The following is a 20,959-nucleotide window of genomic DNA, read 5'->3' as shown; positions in this document are numbered from 1 at the left end:
TACATCCCAGCATGGGTGATGGAGTGAGACCCCATCTCATTAAAAAAAAAAACTCACAAAAATAAATCTCATATATATTATTTATATATTGTATATAATATATATTAAATTACTTATATATAGACACTTATTTTGACATATATTATTTAGAATATTTATAGTAGAAACCAAATCGGGCCAGCTGAGTCAAATCGGAGAAATATCTTATAAAGATCATTTTCTGTGGAAGCCGGGGAAGAAACTGAACTCAAGAGAATGTTTTAGAAATACAAATAAACCAACAATTGATGCTGTTATTTCCTCTAGTCTTTGCATTTGTTAAAAAATCAGTCCTTTATTTCTCTTTATCAGTTGCAAATTGGACAGATTCTCTTTGGCTCTCTGGAAGAAGGGAAAAACCATGGCACCTCACAGAACCTGTTTTAATAGATCACAGTAATAGTAGCTTTACATAGTTCTAAGTGATATTCATCTTGATTTTAGTCCTCATTCCAATATTTTAGATGGGAGAATATGACTGGCCCATTTTTGGTCAAGGCATATACCTGATCCAACTAACCCTGACAAGAACAATTTCATGACGGAAAAATATAACTGCAGAAGAAGATATTTAATGGATTAGGAATTGAGAATATATTTTGCAGAGACATGGTTATTATTGGGTCAGGAGTCACATTACCAGGTGTCCTTCCAGAATGCAAGGAATATTAAATGTCAAGGAAGATGGGACTGAGCCAAATCTTGTGCTTGAAAGCAAATATCAATAATATTAAATAATAAACCTAGTTCAATGTTTTAACAATTTGGCTATTTCTCTTCAAATCTTATCAACTAACTATTAATGAATAATACTCTGAGGCAAATGTTATTTGGGATACACACTGCTAAGTCTAAGAAGTATATATGGGCAAGTATACCATTGTCAGATTATTTAGTCTGAGGACTGCCTTTGTCAGAATCCTTTTCTCTCTGGCCTTTAGTCAGAATTGGCCAAAGATAAATGCTTAGTGAGGTTTGAAAGGCATATGGCGGCAGCAGCCATTCCTCTCAGGAAGTCGTTAAGGCCAGATGAAAAATGGTCAAATACAGAGGTACTCAGTGGGTCTCAGCTTGTCATCACTGTCCTTGGCTCCACATCCAGCTTGTCTTCCTAACTGCCAGCCCTGATCAAAAGCAGGAGCCCTCATCCCAACACCAGATGCTTGACTGCAGATCCATAGAGTAGTAGCTATGCAGAGAAAACAAATTCCCCCAGATCTATCTATGGGCTTCTCCTGATGATCCCACTTTGCCAGATAGACATGTTGGATTTCTCAGATTCCCCTGTACATCAAATTGTACACGCCTGCAGTTCTTTCAGGATTCTCATATACTCCAGCTCTTTCTTTCACTTTCTCATTGTCTCCTACAATTGTATCCTATAATCTGCATCCCTTTATACATTTAGTTGCAGCTCCACTGTTCAAAAGGTAACTGACAAGAGAGCTAAATAGCTTACCCACCTATGATGTTCAATGTTGCCATTACCGGTGGATTGACATGAGTTTCTAAAGATGACAAATAGTAATAATCATAATCCTGCTTGAACTGGCCCTAATATTCTCTGCCATATATTGGGAACTTCTATTATTTTATAGGAGCTTATAAACATGCCTCTATGCTTATGCATGTACTTGTTTGCCTTTCCTAAAATAGTTTATTATTATTCTTTGTTTGGATAAATCAAGCTCAGTGCAAGAAGCCACTTTCATTTGTATACTTTCCTCAGGTATGTTTACTTCTCCCAATATGCCTCCGCATCACTTTATATACAATCCTTTTACTAAAACTACCATTTTTTAAATAATTATTTATTTTTATCAGAATTTATTTTTATGACTCAGTTCTGTTATCTGGAGATAAAGACCAAGTTCATTAGCCAGTATAGTACTTGGTATACAGTGCATGATTAAGAACCTATTTTAGAATCAATAAAAAGTTGTGTTAATCATAAAAGGATCATTAAATCTAAAGTGAACATTAGTGTATTTGATAGTTTAAAAAATCACTTCAAAAATTTTAACAGCCTCCTCATTGAGATGTGGGATCTGTAATTTTTCTCCTAGAATGTAGCAAGGCATATGAATACTTGGCCAAAAAAGTACAGTATAGGTGACTCTGTATGACTTCTGCCTACATCATAAAATGTTACTTAAAGGTAACATATACATGGTTCTCCTAGGATGCTAAATCTTAGAACTCTCTCTTGCTACATCCACCTCTTGGAACCCAACCACTATGCTATCATTAGCTTAAACCATATGGAGATGCCATGCATAACTACTAGACTGGGAAGGCCTAGTTGAGCTTGAACTTCAGCCTATCCAGCCTTGGTGAAAACAGATGAGTGAAGGAGTCATCTGAGATCACATCCTCCATCCCCAGCATTCTAGCTCCCTGCCATTTAAATCTTGTCTCACTCCAGTAACCCTTGGTTCAACCCAGAAGAAGCCATAGAAATTACAGAGTCATCTCCTCTGTACCATATTCTGATTTCTGATGGATGGAAACTTGGAGCATAATAATCTGTTTTTATTGTTTAAAATTACTATATTTTGGAGTTTTCTTTTTATGGTGCGAAAATTACTGAAACAGATTTTGGTAACTGGGAGTTAATACTGGTGGAACAAAAACCTAAAAATATGCAATATTGGTTAATGGAAGAGTTGGTGAGCAGAATCCTGATAAGCCTCATGAAGGCTATTTTTCAGAGCTCAACAGAACATGAGGACAATAATACTGGAAGCTGCAGTAAAGGGAAAATAAAGTAACTAATAAATTTGATAATCATGCTAAGGAGAGTTGTTAAATATATTTTCTGGCTTCTTCTAGATATCTATGAGGGAGCAGAGAGATAAAGTCAAATTAACTTAAAATACATTGTTTAACTTTGAGTAGAATTGGGAAGAAATATAAAGAGCTTAGGCCAGTAATGCCCACCAGCTGGGGCTTCTCAGAGTAAGAAAGGACCACAGGTAATGTCAAAGCTAGTGTGTTAATAGGAAAATATGGACTGGAATTGAAGATAATGCTAAGGGTATGACTTAAAAACCCTTTAATAAGACCTCAGAAAGAGATAAGTTGGTGCCTCATAGACCCATGCAGACAGACAAAAGCCCTTCTAAGGGTCTTAGGGTCTTGTTTAGCAAATCCTCTCTATTAAACAATAAGGTTTCTAAAACTCTCACAACAGACTCATAGATGACCCAATACAGACAAGGGTTTATCTCAAAAAGATGTGAGTATGTATTAGTCTGTTTTCATGCTGCTGATAAAGACATGCCTGAGACTGGGCAATTTACAACAGAAAGAGGTTTAATTGGACTTACAGTTCCATGTGGCTGGGGAAGCCTCACATTAATGGCGAAAGACAAAAAAGAGCAACTCATGTCTTACCTGGATGGCAGAAGGCAAACAGAGAGAGCTTGTGAAGGTGAACTCCTCTTTTTAAAAGCCATCAGATCTCGTGAGACTTATTCACTATCACAGGAACAGCACGGAAAAGACTTGTGCCCATGATTCAATTACCTCCCACTGGGTGCCTCCCACAACACATGGGAATTCAATATGAGATTGGGGTGGAGACACATCTAAACCATATAATTCCACCCTGACCCCTCCCAAATTTCTCATCCTCTCCCAATCATGCCTTCTCAACAGTCCCTCAAAGTCTTAACTCATTTCAGCATTAACTCAAAAGTCCACAGTCCAAAGTCTCATCTGAGACAAGGCAAGTCTCTTCCACCTATGATCCTGTAAAATCAAAAGCAGGTTAGTTACTTCCTAGATACAATGGGTGTACAGGCAATGGGTAAATACAGCCATTCCAAATGGGAGAAATTGGCCAAAAAAAGGGGATACAGCCCCCATGCAAGTCTGAGCTCCAGCAAGGCAGTAAAATCTTAAAGCTCTAAAATAATGTCTTTTGACTCCATGTCTCATACCTAGGTCATGCTGATATAAGAGTTGGGTTCCTATGGTCTTGGGCAGCTCTGCCCCTGTGGTTTGCAGGGTATAGCCTCCCTCCCAGCTACTCTCATGGGCTGGCGTTTAGTGTCTGCAGCTTTTCCAGATGCAGAGTGGAAGCTGTTGGTGGATCTACCATTCTGAGGTCTGGAGGACGGTGGCTCTCTTCTCAAAGTTCCACTAGGCAGTGCCCCAGTAGGGACTCTGTGTGGGTGCTCTGACCCCACATTGCCTTTCAACACTGCCCTAGCAGAGGTTCTCCATGAGAGCTCCACCCCTGCAGCAAACTTCTGCCTGGACATCCAGACATTTCCATACATCTTCTAAAATCTAGGCAGAGGTTCTAAAACCTCAGTTCTTGACTTCTGTGTACTTGCAGGCTCAACACCATGTGGAAGCTTCAGGCTTGAACCCTCTGAAGCCATGGCCTGAGCTCTACTTAGGCCCCTTTCAGCCACAGCCCAAGCTCTACGTTGGCCCCTTACAACCACGGCTAGAGTGGTTGGGACACAGGCCACCGAGTCCCTAGGCTGCACAAAGCACAGAGATCCCATGCCCAACCCACAAAACCACATTTTTCCTCCTAGGCCTCTGGGTCTGTGATGGGAGGGGCTGCCGTAAAGACTTCTAACATGTCCTGGAGACATTTTCCCTGTTGTCTTGGGGATTAATATTTGGCTCCTCATTACTTATGCAAATTTCTGCAGCCAGCTTGAATTTTTCCTCAGAAAATGGGATTTTCTTTTCTATCACATTGTCAGGCTGCAAATTTTCTGAAATTCAATGCTCTGCTTCCCTTATATAAGGGACTGGACTTGATTCCCTTATAACAGCAACCAAGTCACCTCTTGAATGCTTTGCTGCTTAGAAATTTATTCAGCTAGATACCTTAAATCATCTCTCTCAAGTTCAAAGTTCCACAAATCTCTAGGGCAGGGGCAAAATGCCACCAGTCTCTGCTAAAACATGACAAGAGTCACCTTTGTTCCAATTCCCAACAAGATCCTTATCTCCACCTGAGACCACCTCAACCTGGACCTTATTGTTTATATCACTACCAGCATTTTTGTCAAAGCCATTCAACACGTCTCTATGAAGTTCCAAACTTTCCCACATTTTCCTGTCTTCTTCTTAGCCCCCCAAACTGTTCCATCCTCTGCCTGTTACCTAGGTCCAAAGTCACTTCCATATTTTTGGGTATCTTTTCTACAACATGCCACTCTACTGGTACCAATTGACTGTATTAGTCCATTTTTACACTGCTGATAAAGTTATGGCCAAGATGGGGCAATTTACAAAAGAAAGAGGTTTAATTGGACTTACAGTTCCATATGGCTAGGGAAGCCTCACATTCATGGCAGAAGGCAAGAGCAAGTCACGCCTTACCTGGATAGCAGCAGGCAAAGAGAGAGAGCTTGTTCAGGGGAACTCCTCCTTTTAAAACCATCAGATCTCTCATGAGACTTATTCACTATCACAAGAAAATCATGGGAAAGACTTGCCCCCATGATTCAATTACCTCCCACTGGATCCCTCCCAAATCACATGGGAATTCAAGATGAGATTTGGGTTGGGACATAGCCAAACCATATCAGTCTATATCTAATTGAATAAATCTCAATGATATTTTTTAAATATCCACAATCTTTTTGAGAACAAAATATACTGGGAGAACTACTACCACTCAAATGGAAAAGGGCGGAGATAGAGCAATATAAAACAAGACTTCAGATCACTGAACTTCCATTTACACAAACAAAAAGTAATTATCTATCTTCATGTTCTATTTTCTATGGAGGATAGTAAGATAAGTCAAAGGACAAAGACAAGAGATATGAAGAATTATCTCCAGGCAACAATATGAGCTTGAATCACAGAAGTGACAACACATGATAGCTGGATCAGAAATGTTCTGGACCAGTAACGATTTTATGTGTCATTTTTTCCTTATTTTAAATAAGCCAAGCTGCATTTAAGTTTATTGAATATCTATCTAATTACTGTTGGCTGAATGTGGGGGCATATAAAGTGTTTCTTTTTTTAAACAATTTCAACTTTTAGATACAGGGAGTTCATGTGTGGGTTTGTTATCACGGATAACATCACGGAGATATTCCATGATGCTGAGGTGTGGGGTTCAGATCCCATCACCCAGGTAGTGAGCATAGTATCCAATAGGTTGTTCTTCAACCCACACACCCCTCTCTCCCTTCCCCCTCTGGTAGTCTGCTTTGTCTATTGTTCTCATCTTTATGGCCATGTGTGCTCAATGTTTAGCTCCCTCTTTTTTTTTTTTTTTTTTTAAGATGGAGTCTCTCACTCTGTCACCCAGGCTGAAGTGCAGTGGCGTGATCTCGGCTGACTGCAACCTCCACCTCCTGGGATAAAGTGGTTCTCCTGCCTCAGCCTCCCAAGTAGCTGGGATTACAGGCATGCACTATCATGCCTGGCTAATTTTTGTATTTTTAGTAGAGACGGGGTTTCACCATGTTGGTCAGGGTGGTCTTGAACTCCTGACCTCAAGTGATCCACTCATCTTGGCCTCCCAAAGCGCTCGGATTACAGGCGTGAGCCACTGCGCCTGACCTAGCTCTTTCTTATAAGTGAGAACATGCAGTATTTGACTTTCTGTTCCTGAATTAAGTGTATTTCTTTAATTCACAGGTCTTCAGATTGAGAGGAGCAGAACATGAGGTACCGAACTCAAGAGGTCTCACCTGCACTTGGACCTGATTTACATGACAAGTTTCTGGCCTGATTCAGTAACATGATACAATCTTATGTAGGGTATTGGGAGGTGGAGTATGTATTTTTCATGGGGAAGAATGTAAATAATCCATGGAATAAAAATTGTGACATTTTAAAAATGTGGCCTCAGAATCCTTTGCACTCCTCTCATTAAGAAGTAAGGTCTATGCCCTTTGTATTTGAGTGGGCTTTTGACTTCCTCAATCAATATTGTAAGTTTCAAATAATGTTATGTGACTTCTAAATCTAGATTATAAAAGGTCTTGCAGATTTTGCATAATTTTTCTTTAAATTACACAAAAATCATTTTTGCATAATTCTCCTTCCTGGAGCTTTCATTCTTGTACATTCCCTACCAGAATCTAGCCACGATGCTGCAAGAATTCCAAGCCTCACAGAGAGGGCCCATGTATGTTCAAAGTTCTAGAGTCCCATTTGAGACTGTCCTTGAGCCACCACACCCCGAAAAACAGACTGTGGGTAGAGTTTATATTGGAAATGTTTTCTCCAGTCTTAGTTGTCCCAGCCCCCGGCTGCTAGAGGTATCTCCAGCTGTTTAAGAGATCTCAACTGAGGTACCAAATATGGTAAAGTTCTAAAATGCCACTCCTATTCTGCATATCCTAATTTCCAAATTCACATAACTTGTAACCATAATAAAGCAATTGCAATCATGTACTACTAAAATATAGGATATTTTAAACACAGCAATTTTAACTAAAAGAAGGAATGACATATTTTGCTAGACTGAAGTCATGCTCTCTGTAGCCAAGAGACTCTCTTTTCACTCCTTCTTAATTAAACTCCTAATTCCTCCAACTCATACTTGTGAAATATCATTATTTATGAGTATTGAGCAAAACATTATTCAAAACTACATATACAGCATTTATTCCTTTAAATGGTCAATGTCTTTTTGAAAACCTTCTCAGCTAGGCCTTCCCTGTTTTCTAGTTAAATTCCTGCTAATCTAACCTAAATTATCAGCAACATCTCAAGGATAACTATGGCGGAAATGTTCCACCTCTTGAAATAAACAAGGATAAAAGAAAATTCATCTTTGGCATTTTTAACTCACTGTAAAATTAAGTATATGGAGAAGGTACAAATGCATATCTACCTGTACACATGGTTATTACTGGCAAAATTTGCAAAACAGAACTCTGTCCTTATTGCTCTTTTGTGTCATAAACCCCCAGTATAAAACCAAAGTCTTCTCTCCATATAGTATTTATACACACTGATTCTGTTCAGGTCTGTAATACTTCATAAACAGTTGTGTAATATAGATTAGGTTATCATTTCCTAGAAGTACACACACACACACACACAAAGTATATAAAACATTAAACACATTGTGTGAAATTGGCAGATTAGGAGACATTACACTAGATCATTCCATAAAAATAATAATTTATTTCCTTTGTTCTATGAAAATATCAACTTCTTGCTATGAACACTGGATCTTTATGTTTCCCCAAAATCCATATGTTGAAATCTAATCCTCCATGCAAGAGTATTAGGTAGTGGAGACTTTGGGAGGTGACTAGGTTACGAGGATGAAGTCCCTATGAATGCAATAAGTGCCCTCATAAAAAAGAAAGCTCCTCTGTTCCCTTTCCATTTGAGGACACAGAAGGAGGATGCCATCTATTAATTAAGAGGCAGGGTTTCACCAGACGCCAAATATAAGCACCTTAATCTTGGACTTCGTAACCTTTAGAACTGTGAGAAATAAATTTCTGTTGTTTATAAGCCCTCAAGTCTATGGCATTATGTGTTAGCCACTTAAATGGACTAAGACTCTTCTCAGATCATTCTTCATAATGGAGAACCTATAACAAAATAAACTATGGTTGCAATCTTATTACCATAAATTTTCTATAGAGTTCAAGACCTCTCAATATATCACCTATATAGAACAATATACCAATCTGTTGAAGGAAAAAAACAGTACTCAGTGACATATGTAATTGATGTGACTATATTCGACCACTGGACCAAAGAATTTCTAAGAGATTTAGTATTTAGTAAGGCAATCTACCAAACCACTGAGATGGTTCCAGTAGTGATAAAGGTGATATATAAAAATTAAAACCCACTCATCCTTACTGGCAATAACACAGATGCTGGAATCAGATGACTGATGTTTTCCGTCTTGCCTGGAGCTGTTTATGTTCTGCCTTATTTGTTAAAAGCCAGAAGCATCTCTGAGAACAATCAGATGTTCACCTCTTCTACAAAAATTTAATAACAATTGTGTTTCTTCATACTTCTCCCCCATTGGCATGCTGATAAATGAGAGTCTGAAGCTTTGACATAAAAACCTAAACTCTACCTGTATACAGAACAGAAACAGAATAAGAGTGAAAAAACTATATTGAAAGCAAATTGAAGACAATTGTGAACTTTCTTCTGAATGCATATATTTTGCTTGACAAGTTTAGCTTCCACAAAAATCTGAAATCTAGAATGTCTGTCCTATTATTTATTCATAAGCTTGTAACTTTATGGGAGATATTTCCCCATTATTCTTTATGAACACTTGATATTCTTTTCATTAGAGAAGATATTTTACCTGCTTCATTCTCAAGCAATGCCTTCACTAAACACTAACCACTTCAAAGAAGTTGCCTGTGTGTAATAAAACAATGTGCTAATCTTGACAGATCACCCTGCTTATTTCTCTGCAGTAAGTGTTTAGTTATAAAGGAGAATTATATCTATATAACATTTATCAAAGCACAGATTCAGGAGGAAAGAGCCAGGGCTAATTCCACCTTAAACATCGAACAATACACAGCACCCACTCATTGTTCTTTTATCACCTGGAAATTCCTTACTATGTTAATTTGCTTATTTTTTGGAATGCTTTCTACTTGCTAGATGCTGTTTTTCCATTGTGATACAGCAGTAAACAAAAGAGACTTACAAAGCCTGAAGAGAAGATAGGACTACAGAAATCAGACAGATAGATAAATTTAAAACTGCCAATTAGTTAGTTCCAACTTGGATAAATCCTATAAAGAAGTAGAAGCAGCAGCAAGATTATACAATAAATTCTCCTTCTAGCATTGAAGATCAAGCGGTCTTCAAAGAGGACATGAAATTTATTAATCTATGACAAGCCCATTAACTGAAGAAGAGTGCTTCAGGCAGGGAAAAATACATGTGTTAAGACCCTGCAGTGGGAAGAAGCTTGGAAGCAGAAATAATACTGTTGTGATTGGATTAATAGAGAATTCAGGGTGGGCGGAGGCCTGTGAAGCAGTGTTAAAGGTTTTGGCCTTTAGAAGAAAAGCCATAGGAAATTCCTGAAAGCCTCTAAAGAGAGAATCAGTGGTGTAGAAAATGTACTGGAGGAGAATACCAACAGGCACAGGAAACATGTAAGGAGACTATTGCAAAAACCACAGAAGAGATGATAGTAGCTTAGCCTGCCTGCAGTGATAGCAATGTGAAAGAAAAACAAACACATTCAAGACATGTGTAGAACTAAAATAGACAGAATATATTTGATTAAATATGGGGATGCAAGAGAAGATATCAAAGACAACTTAAGGTTTCTTAGCTTGTATGATCATTGCTGTTAAAAATCACTTATTTATACCTGTGTGCAAGTAAAATCAGATTGTCCAATAAGATTCACAAGAATCAAATATTTTTACTTAGTATTAAATTTTACTGTAATTAAAGATGAAAGCAATCATTAAAATAGGGAAAAGTCTAGTCCTCTAATGATAGCTCTGTCTTCGTTTTTTTTTAACGTTACAAAGTATATTGTCTATATTAAAAATGTTCAGTCTCTAATAAAAGTATAGTTTCAACAAAAGTAAGCAACGGCTGTGAGTTCATAGAGTCCAAATTTATTTACCATAAGCAATCCTGGACAGATCATGAAAAGCCTGCTAAAAGCATTCCAAATGAAGAACTCTCCCAGTAGTAAATATCCTTAGTGTTTTGTCATATCTGTTAGCATGTTTATAAGGAGATCTGACTGGGTTACTTTTCTTTTCTGACCTTCTCCTGGATAAAAGAAAAAATAGTTTATAATCCCTTTGCTATTCTTTTCCTTCCCACTGGGCACAGAAATTCATAAAAGTACACATTTTACTTTTTTATTAAAAAAAATACTGGGAAAAATAAACACATTTTCTTCAAAATTTCTAGAAAGAAAAGTAAATGTTTGAATGTATGAATTAACTTTAAGTAGCCATTTCAAGAATCAAGAATCTCCTATTTACTTGTGCTATGAAAGAGAGTAGTTATTTTCAAATTTAAATAAAAACACTTATGAAATGAGAATATATTAACTGCATTACTGGGAAAAAACATAAAAAATAGCAAAAAGCAGAGGAGCAATCTTATTCTGATGTACCAAGGACTACAACAGAGTATTTTATGCTAATTGTGTAAACTGAAAAAGTATATGCAAAAAAGTGTACGTTCTACAAACCATTTGAAATGCCTACTGAGAAGGAATTCTGAAAAACCAATAATTTCTATATTCCAACTAGTATACCTTCAAACTGTACGGCCTTACAATTTTTTAGACCAATATACCTACCCACAAATCTATAGGGACAAAAGTGAATTACAGGCTATTTACAAGCTTCTCTAAGCCATATAATTTGTACAGTGTTAAGTTTGCCAAGGCTTTGGAAGATACAAGTGATGCTTAAACCAGCACTCCAGGTTCCTCTCACAAATACCTTCAAATATCATAACCCTTTATCCATCCACAATATCAGTAATGGAAGCCTCTAGGGTGCTAAGGAGATGAAGGCTTCTAAGAAAAAAGGTTCCTGTCTTCTTTACAGAAGAAAGCAAAGTTTTACTTTTGTATCCCATATTACCCTAGATTAATCTCCCAGCATCAACTCCCACTAAATTAACAGACACATGTATACACGCCTTCTTCCCAGTGTGGTCTACTTTCCCACTAAAAGCAAGATACATATGAAAGACTAATACTTTTGCCTGCTTAGTTTATTTGAAGTTGTTTGGCAGTAATCAGGTTATAATTGTGATAGTCATTACTCTCATTAATCCCTTAGCACCTAGGATTCTGGATTTTCCATAAACATAAACAATGTGAAGAAAATGTCATTTTCCTTTAGAGTTTTACTTTGCAATAGTACAATTCATACAACAAATGTTAATGGTTATAATCATTAATATTCACAGTAGTTGAGTAAGAAGCAAGAACAAGTATGAGCTGGAAAAGTGTGAAAATTAAAAACTTCTCACTAGACCTTGAGGGAATTTCTCTTTTGATGTGAAGAATTCCCAGCACGGAATAGAAACACATTTTGAATGTGACTCACTCAATAACATTATTAATCTTCACTTAATAAAATCTCAGGGACTCTTCTCTCTCACCACCTTCTCTCTTCCAGAGTTTTGTAAAACACTTTATAAAAATCCACTACGGAAAATGTTGCCATTTGTCGGGGATGTAGAAAGGAAGGAGGAGAGTCACTCTCACCCTTGCAATGAAAAAGAGGACCATAAATGCAGGACTTTTTAAACATTCTTTAGAGAGTTGAGGTCAGAGCAAACAACTGCCTGAAAAGCCAAAGATCAACAGCGCTTTGAGAGAAAGAGAAAACATAAACAGGTATCACCTGGGGTAGATCTGAAGCGGCAGCTACAACTAGAGCTCCCTACAATTGCTGACAATTTGTGAAGGGTGAGTATGGGCTGTCAGGACAGTTTAAAAGCCCTTAAGGCCACAGTCATTGGGAGAATTTGCACCATCTTATAGAGAAACCTCACTCCTGAGGGAGAGGCAAAATTAAGTACTGAGAAAATAATTGCAGCCATAAAGCCAGGAAATCCTCAAAGGCTACAATCCCAAGAACAGGGGCACGGTTTATGATTGAGGCTGAAACTTGCTCAAATAGCAAAGCCTTAACCTCCTTCAATTACTACTTACCATCAAGATAACAACTTTAAATAACAATAGCAGAATCCTGAAGTGACAGAGGGTAGAGGAAAATACCATCTAAAGAAAACGTATCTGAAGCATAAGACAAAAGTAAGACCTAAGGTTCAGAAGCAAACAAACATAGTTCTGGAAAACCACAGTGGTTTTAGGTCAATGCCATCCTCTCTTAATCTAACTCTAGGAAAATTATAGTAATCATCATTAAAACAAGGACTAAACATGTTTTTCCTGTTAAGCAAGCAAACAAAAACAATTAAAATGCTTACCCCTGGCTACAGTAAAACACAAATGTGCATGCTCTTTCTCTTTCCCTCTCTCTTTCTCTCTATCCTAATGCTGGTGTGAAAATAAACTCATACACAAACTTTAGAAACTAATTTTTAAAAAGAGATAAAGTTTCATAAATATGTTTATGATCTAATAATTTTACTGAGATATTTTCTCTCTGAAGTAATCTTCAATAAAAAATAACTTTGTACTCAAAAGTGTTTATTATAGTGATTTATATAACCAAAGCAAAAAATTTAAGGAAATTAATGGTGAAACAAAAAATATTTTGACTAGTTATAATGATACAACGGTAGGATGAAATATTTTGTAATAAAAAATGTAACGACTATTAACATTTAATGATATGAAAATGCTCATTCTAAAAGTATATAATATAAAAAAATACAAATTATATTATTATAAACATGGAATATATGTTTATATATCTATTCACATAAATATGAAAATAAACATCTAAAGCTATTAATATGATTAAGAAATGGGATTACAGATAATAGTAGGCAGAAAGCTCTGCTTTTCATTTTTTATGGCAATTCCTGAGATTATCAGGCATCAATTCTGATAGCTATGATTACAAGTTCACAATTATGCATCCTTTAAGTACTAAATATCAGGTTTCTGAACACCCGGGAATGAGACACATGTATAGATGCTATAGAAGTCATGTGGGAGCTCTGCTTAGCATGAAGTCATCAAAAGGCACAGGAATTACCCTTTTCAGACAATATCTACTCTCAACATTTGCTTTTTGATCACTCATTAAACACCAAAAATCACAGAAAATAAATCTTCTTGATGTATATAATGTAGGGAATTGAGAAGGCAAGAAAGACACAAGAGACAGGGACTAGAAGAAAATGCATCAATCTGTTAATGATGTAATAATGGGTATCTCTGGGTGGTAGCTTATTTTCTTGCTTTTAGGATTTTCTAAATTTGCAGCAATCCATATATATTCATTATAATCACAAATTCAGCAAATAGTTTAATAATACTAAACTATTGGTATTAGTTTGTTAGGGTTACCAAAACAAAGTACCACAAACTGGGTGGCTTAAACAACCAAAATTTATTTTTTCACAGTTGCAAAGACTGGAAATCCCACATCAAGATGTCAGCAGGTTTGTTTCTTCTTTAGCTTCTCTGCTTGGCTTGTAGATGGTCATCTTCTCCTCTTTATCATCACATGGTCTTCCCTCTGTGCATGTCTGTGTCCTAAGCTCCTCTTCTTATGAGGACACCAGTCATATTGGCCTAGGACCCACACATATGACCTCATTTAACCTTAATTCTCTCTTTAAAAACAGTATCTCCAACTATAGTCACTTTCTGAGGTACTGGGGGTCAGGACTTCAACATTTAAATTTGGGGGGGTGTTCCCCTACATATGGCCCTTAACACCATTACAGTTATTTGTTCTCCAGTTAGTAGACCTCAAATTCATCTTGTCCTTATGCTCTCTAATTTTGCTGTCTTCCATCCCTTCTCCCCACTGAACAGAGGAGGATTAGAATGCTTAAATGGAGCAAATGTTTCAGAATGTGTAAAATGATTGTACCCTATCAATACCCAATAATGATTTGACCATTATCTCACTCCAAAGAGTATATTATTTCCATCCTGAAAAATGCTTGTTTTTACAGCATCATACTTCTTAGAAAAAAGTCAGCCCATTTTGGATCTTTCCTGCTTTCTCTTGTAGGCATTTAGTGCTATAAATTTCCCTCTACACACTGCTTTGAATGCATCCCAGAGATTCTGGTATGTTGTGTCTTGGTTCTCGTTGGTTTCAAAGAACATCTTTATTTCTGCCTTCATTTCGTTATGTACCCAGTAGTCATTCAGGAGCAGGTTGTTCAGTTTCCACGTAGTTGAGCGGTTTTGAGTGAGATTCTTAATCCTGAGTTCTAGCTTGATTGCACTGTGATCTGAGAGATAGTTTGTTATAATTTCTGTTCTTTTACATTTATTGAGGAGAGCTTTACTTCCAAGTATATGGTCAATTTTGGAATAGGTGTGGTGTGGTGCTGAAAAAAATGTATATTCTGTTGATTTGGGGTGGAGAGTTCCGTAGATGTCTATTAGGTCTGCTTGGTGCAGAGCTGAGTTCAATTCCTGGGTATCCTTGTTGATTTTCTGTCTCGTTGATCTGTCTAATGTTGACAGTGGGGTGTTAAAGTCTCCCATTATTAATGTTTGGGAGTCTAAGTCTCTTTGTAGGTCACTCAGGACTTGCTTTATGAATCTGGGTGCTCCTGTATTGGGTGCATATATATTTAGGATAGTTAGCTCTTCTTGTTGAATTAATCCCTTTACCATTATGTAATGGCCTTCTTTGTCTCTTTTGATCTTTGTTGGTTTAAAGTCTGTTTTATCAGAGACTAGGATTGCAACCCCTGCCTTTTTTTGTTTTCCATTTGCTTGGTAGATCTTCCTCCATCCTTTTATTTTGAGCCTATGTGTGTCTCTGCACGTGAGATGGGTTTCCTGAATACAGCACACTGATGGGTCTTGAGTCTTTATCCAATTTGCCAGTCTGTGTCTTTTAATTGGAGCATTTAGTCCACAAAGAGAATAAAATACCTAGGAATCCAACTTACAAGGGATGTGAAGGACCTCTTCAAGGAGAACTACAAACCACTGCTCAAGGAAATAAAAGAGGATACAAACAAATGGAAGAACATTCCATGCTCATGGGTAGGAAGAATCAATATCATGAAAATGGCCATCCTTCCCAAGGTAATTTACAGATTCAATGCCATCCCCATCAAGTTACCAATGACTTTCTTCACAGAATTGGAAAAAACTACTTTAAAGTTCATATGGAACCAAAAAAGAGCCCGCATCGCCAAGTCAATCCTAAGCCAAAAGAACAAAGCTGGAGGCATCACGCTACCTGACTTCAAACTATACTACAAGGCTACAGTAACCAAAACAGCATGGTACTGGTACCAAAACAGAGATATAGATCAATGGAACAGAACAGAGCCCTCAGAAATAACGCCACATACCTACAACTATCTGATCTTTGACAAACCTGACAAAAACAAGAAATGGGGAAAGGATTCCCTATTTAATAAATGGTGCTGGGAAAACTGGCTAGCCATATGTAGAAAGCTGAAACTGGATCCCTTCCTTACACCTTATACAAAAATTAATTCAAGATGGATTAAAGACTTAAATGTTAGACCTAAAACCATAAAAACCCTAGAAGAAAACCTAGGCAATACCATTCAGGACATAGGCATGGGCAAGGACTTCATGTCTAAAACACCAAAAGCAATGGCAACAAAAGCCAAAATTGACAAATGGGATCTAATTGAACTAAAGAGCTTCTGCACAGCAAAGGAAACTACCATCAGAGTGAACAGGCAACCTACAAAATGGGAGAAAATTTTCGCAACCTACTCATCTGACAAAGGGCTAATATCCAGAATCTACAATGAACTCCAACAAATTTACAAGAAAAAAACAAACAACCCCATCAAAAAGTGGGCAAAGGACATGAACAGACACTTCTCAAAAGAAGACATTTATGCAGCCAAAAAACACATGAAAAAATGCTCACCATCACTGGCCATCAGAGAAATGCAAATCAAAACCACAATGAGATACCATCTCACACCAGTTAGAATGGCAATCATTAAAAAGTCAGGAAACAACAGGTGCTGGAGAGGATGTGGAGAAATAGGAACACTTTTACACTGTTGGTGGGACTGTAAACTAGTTCAACCCTTGTGGAAGTCAGTGTGGCGATTCCTCAGGGATCTAGAACTAGAAATTCCATTTGACCCAGCCATCCCATTACTGGGTATATACCCAAAGGACTATAAATCATGCTGCTATAAAGACACATGCACACGTATGTTTATTGCGGCATTATTCACAATAGCAAAGACTTGGAACCAACCCAAATGTCCAACAATGATAGACTGGATTAAGAAAATGTGGCACATATACACCATGGAATACTATGCAGCCATAAAAAATGATGAGTTCACGTCCTTTGTAGGGACATGGATGAAATTGGAAATCATCATTCTCAGTAAACTATCGCAAGAACAAAAAACCAAACACCGCATATTCTCACTCATAGGTGAGAATTGAACAATGAGAACACATGGACACAGGAAGGGGAACATCACACTTCGGGGACTGTTGTGGGGTGGGGGGAGGGGGGAGGGATAGCATTGGGAGATATACCTAATGCTAGATGACGAGTTGGTGGGTGCAGCGCACCAGCATGGCACATGTATACATATGTAACTTACCTGCACGTTGCGCACATGTACCATAGAGCCTAAAGTATAATAATAATAATAATAATAATAATAAACAAAAAAAAGAAAAAACAAAAAAAAAACAAAAAAAACAAAAACAAAAAAAAAAACAAAAAAAAGAAAAAAGAGAAAAAAAAAAAAAAAAAAAAAAAGAAAAAAGTCAGCCCATGAGGAGTAGATCTGGAAGTGAAATATGGGCTTCATACCTGATATGATTTGGCTCTGTGTCCCCACCCAAATCTCATCTTGTAGCTTCCATAATTTCCACATGTTGTGGGAGGGACCAAGCGGGAGATAACTGAATCATGGGGCCAGGTCTTTCCTGTACTGTTCTCGTGATAGTGAATAAGTCTCGTGAGATCTGATGGTTTTAAAAACAGGAGTTTCCCTGCACAAGTTCTCTCTCCTGCCGCCGCCATGTAAGACATGCCTTTCACCTCCCACCACCACTGTGAGCCACATGGAACTGTAAGTCCATTAAACTTCTTTCTTTTGTAAATTGCACAGACTTGGAAGTAAAGCTCTCCTCAGCAAATGTAAAAGAACAGAAATTATAACAAACTGTCTCTCAGACCACAGTGCAATCAAACTGGAACTCACGATTAAGTCTTGGGTATGTCTTTATCAGCAGCATGAAAATGGACTAATACAGCACCAGACAGCCATGGGTTAAAATTTCTGGCCCACCCCTTACTTTATGTATGACCTTAGAGAAACTACTTAACTGCTTTGGGTTTCAGTTTTATGACCAATAAAAATCACAATAACATTATTTAGCTTTTATTATTTTTATACAATTGTATAAGCAGAACAAAGTGTTAGACATTTAATAGCATAACAGTTCAGCCCATTTTCTCCCTCTTTTCTTCCCTTCCCTCTCTATTCCCCCTTCTTTCTTCTTTTTTTTTTGACATTTCAACTATATTTGAAATAACATAAACAAGTACCCTCTCCATCCATTTCTTTCAATTTTTAGTGGGAATAGGACTGGTCTATCACTTCCCCAAAAGAAATGTCTAGCTCTAAAATAACAACTTATCATTATAGAGTTGGCCTATAGAAGGATGCACAAATTCTTACATATTCCTAAACGTAATATTTCACCTGAAACAATACCTAGAAATATAGGCTCCTTCTATATCCTTTGCCAAATTGAAACCCAAATTCAATTTACTAAAGAAAAGGAAACTTTCAGATCCCACTTTTCCTCATTCATATAAGATAAACAATGTAATTTCACTTTGTAAAGCATGAATATAAATGTAATGAGGTATACTGAGTGATTATACAGAGAAACTGCATTCTGTCATAAAAGAAGCAAACAGTTAAAATACTTAAGCTTGAGAATCGTGCAAAAGAGTGCAATTAGTAAGTAGCAGGTACAGTTCTTCAAACCATTTCCATCATCTCATTTACTTAAAAATTCAACTTCATGAGCAAACTACCAGTCTCTGAAAATTCAAATAATGAAATATGTGGTTTGATCAGGAAAGCATACACAAATTCAGCCACTTTAATATGCAGCTCATCCATTCAATTATACAAAAGACCTAAAGAGGAGCTCAGCATGTCTGTAAATTATGAAATGAGATGAACCACAAATGCGTCTTTATTGAAATGATTACACATCCTCTCCCTTACATGCAAATCTCCACCAACACCACTGGAATAATCAGTGTATTTCTGTTCTTTTGACAATAAATGGCCATCTGCCAAAATGTGATAATATTACATAACACATGCAAGGAAACAACACAATTGCAGATTAGTTACATGCTGTTAATTACTTATCTCTGCATTAAAACAACACATGACAACAGGTGACAGAGAAGCAAGTGGAAATCATACTATCTTCTCTCCAATAATCAGTAGGACTCCTTTTTAGTGGAGAGAAAACAGGCTTTGGAGTCATGATTAACTTAAGTCACAATGCCACCACATACTAGCTGCCAGAGTGTAATAAATTAAGGCCCATCAAGTTTCCTGGACTGTGCTATTTTATAAAAGAGTAAATTAAGCAGTAATAACACAAATCTTGACTGTAAACATTAAATTTTGATGTTAAAACAAACCAACAAACAGAACAACTACTATATGTTTACACTATTTTTGGAAAGGGCATTTTAACATACAAAATATTGGAAAAATCCAATTTAATAATAAATGAGCATTCTTCAAAGAGAGGAAGAGATGGGATGAAAGAAATTGATTCTTAGCAATGGCACTAACATGAAATTATTTCATTTTTCTGTGTTATTTTTCTACATCTCTGTACTGTTGAAAACTTGACCACAAGCAGCATTTACCTACCAGTGAATCTGTTACCTGTAAATCAATGTTTGTAAAGCGCAGACAAAATTGCTTTTTTTCCCTTCACTGGTAAACTAGAAATACTTCCAGTTGCTCTCTCAATATTGATACTGAAATGAAATGAGATAATGAATGTAACATACCTCTAGAAAGAATATAGTAGGTGCTCAAAAATGTGAATTAATCTCTTATCCCCTTTCTTGAATTAACACAACTATGGAAAAAAGCAAAGAGCATATCCCAGGATAGAATTCCTTTACCACTTATTTGCTGTATAAATTTGGGAAAATAAATGCATAAGTCTGTAATAGACTAAGTAATGACCTCCAAAGATATAAGGCCCTATTATATTTACAAATTGTAATAGACTAAGTAATGACCTCCAAAGATATAAGGCCCTATTATATTTACAAATTGTATTTTGATACAATTGTGATTTTGTACAATTACAAAATCACATTGAAGATGTGATTGGGTCAAGAATCTTGCTATGTGGAGATTATTTTGGATTATCCAGGTGGGCTGTAAATACAATCACAAATGTTTTCAAGTGTTAGAGGGATCTTTGACATACACACAGAAAAGACAATGTGAAGATGACACAGAGAGAGATTTGAAGATGCTCACCTTGAAGACTGGAAGGAAGTGGCTACAAACTAAGAAATGCTGGAAACTGCCAGAGTTGAACAAAGTAAGGGACACGTTCTCACCTGCAGCCTCCCAAGGAAAGGCAACCCTGTCTACACCTTGAGTTTGGCCTAGTGATACTGATTTCAGACTTCTGGCCTCCAAAGCTATGCAAAAATAAAATTCCATTGATTGAAGTCATCTAATTTGCATAAATTTGTTACAGCAGCCACAGAAAACTAATATAGGTTTCTTAAGGTGATTGTGTGGGCTGTTCTGATGTTTGTGTCTTAAGAAGAGGGTGGAAATGTAAAAGGATAATAAATCTTTCTTAAAGGAAACTTTACAGAAGAAGGCTTAAAAATTTTCATGATTCATGCATATCTTTGTCTTCAACACAAACACTAAGAAATGAAAAGATTGCACACAGACCCTTTCCCTTTCACCACTTGCCAACTTTCCATTCTTTGTCTCATGAGCAATTATCTAAAGTGAGAACGTTGTCCTCTTGAAAGTAGTTTACACAGAGATAAACGTTGCCCATTTACTTAACTGAATGAGATGTCCTCTGGTAGTAAAACAGTCACACCTATAAAATCACCCTATCTGTAACTTACTTAACCATCTCTGTAAAAGTCTAAGGCAAACCATTCTGCTGAGACACTGCCATCTGCAGACCTGAGGTGCCCTCCATACTGTGATAGCCTGAATAAAATCAACTAAAAGGTGTAGTACATTTTTGCCTTTA

This window comes from Pongo abelii, chromosome 9 (assembly GCF_028885655.2).
Source record: "Pongo abelii isolate AG06213 chromosome 9, NHGRI_mPonAbe1-v2.0_pri, whole genome shotgun sequence".
Taxonomy (NCBI): domain Eukaryota; kingdom Metazoa; phylum Chordata; class Mammalia; order Primates; family Hominidae; genus Pongo; species Pongo abelii.
The sequence above is the reverse complement of the archived record's forward strand: the minus strand, read 5'-3'. Positions refer to the sequence as shown.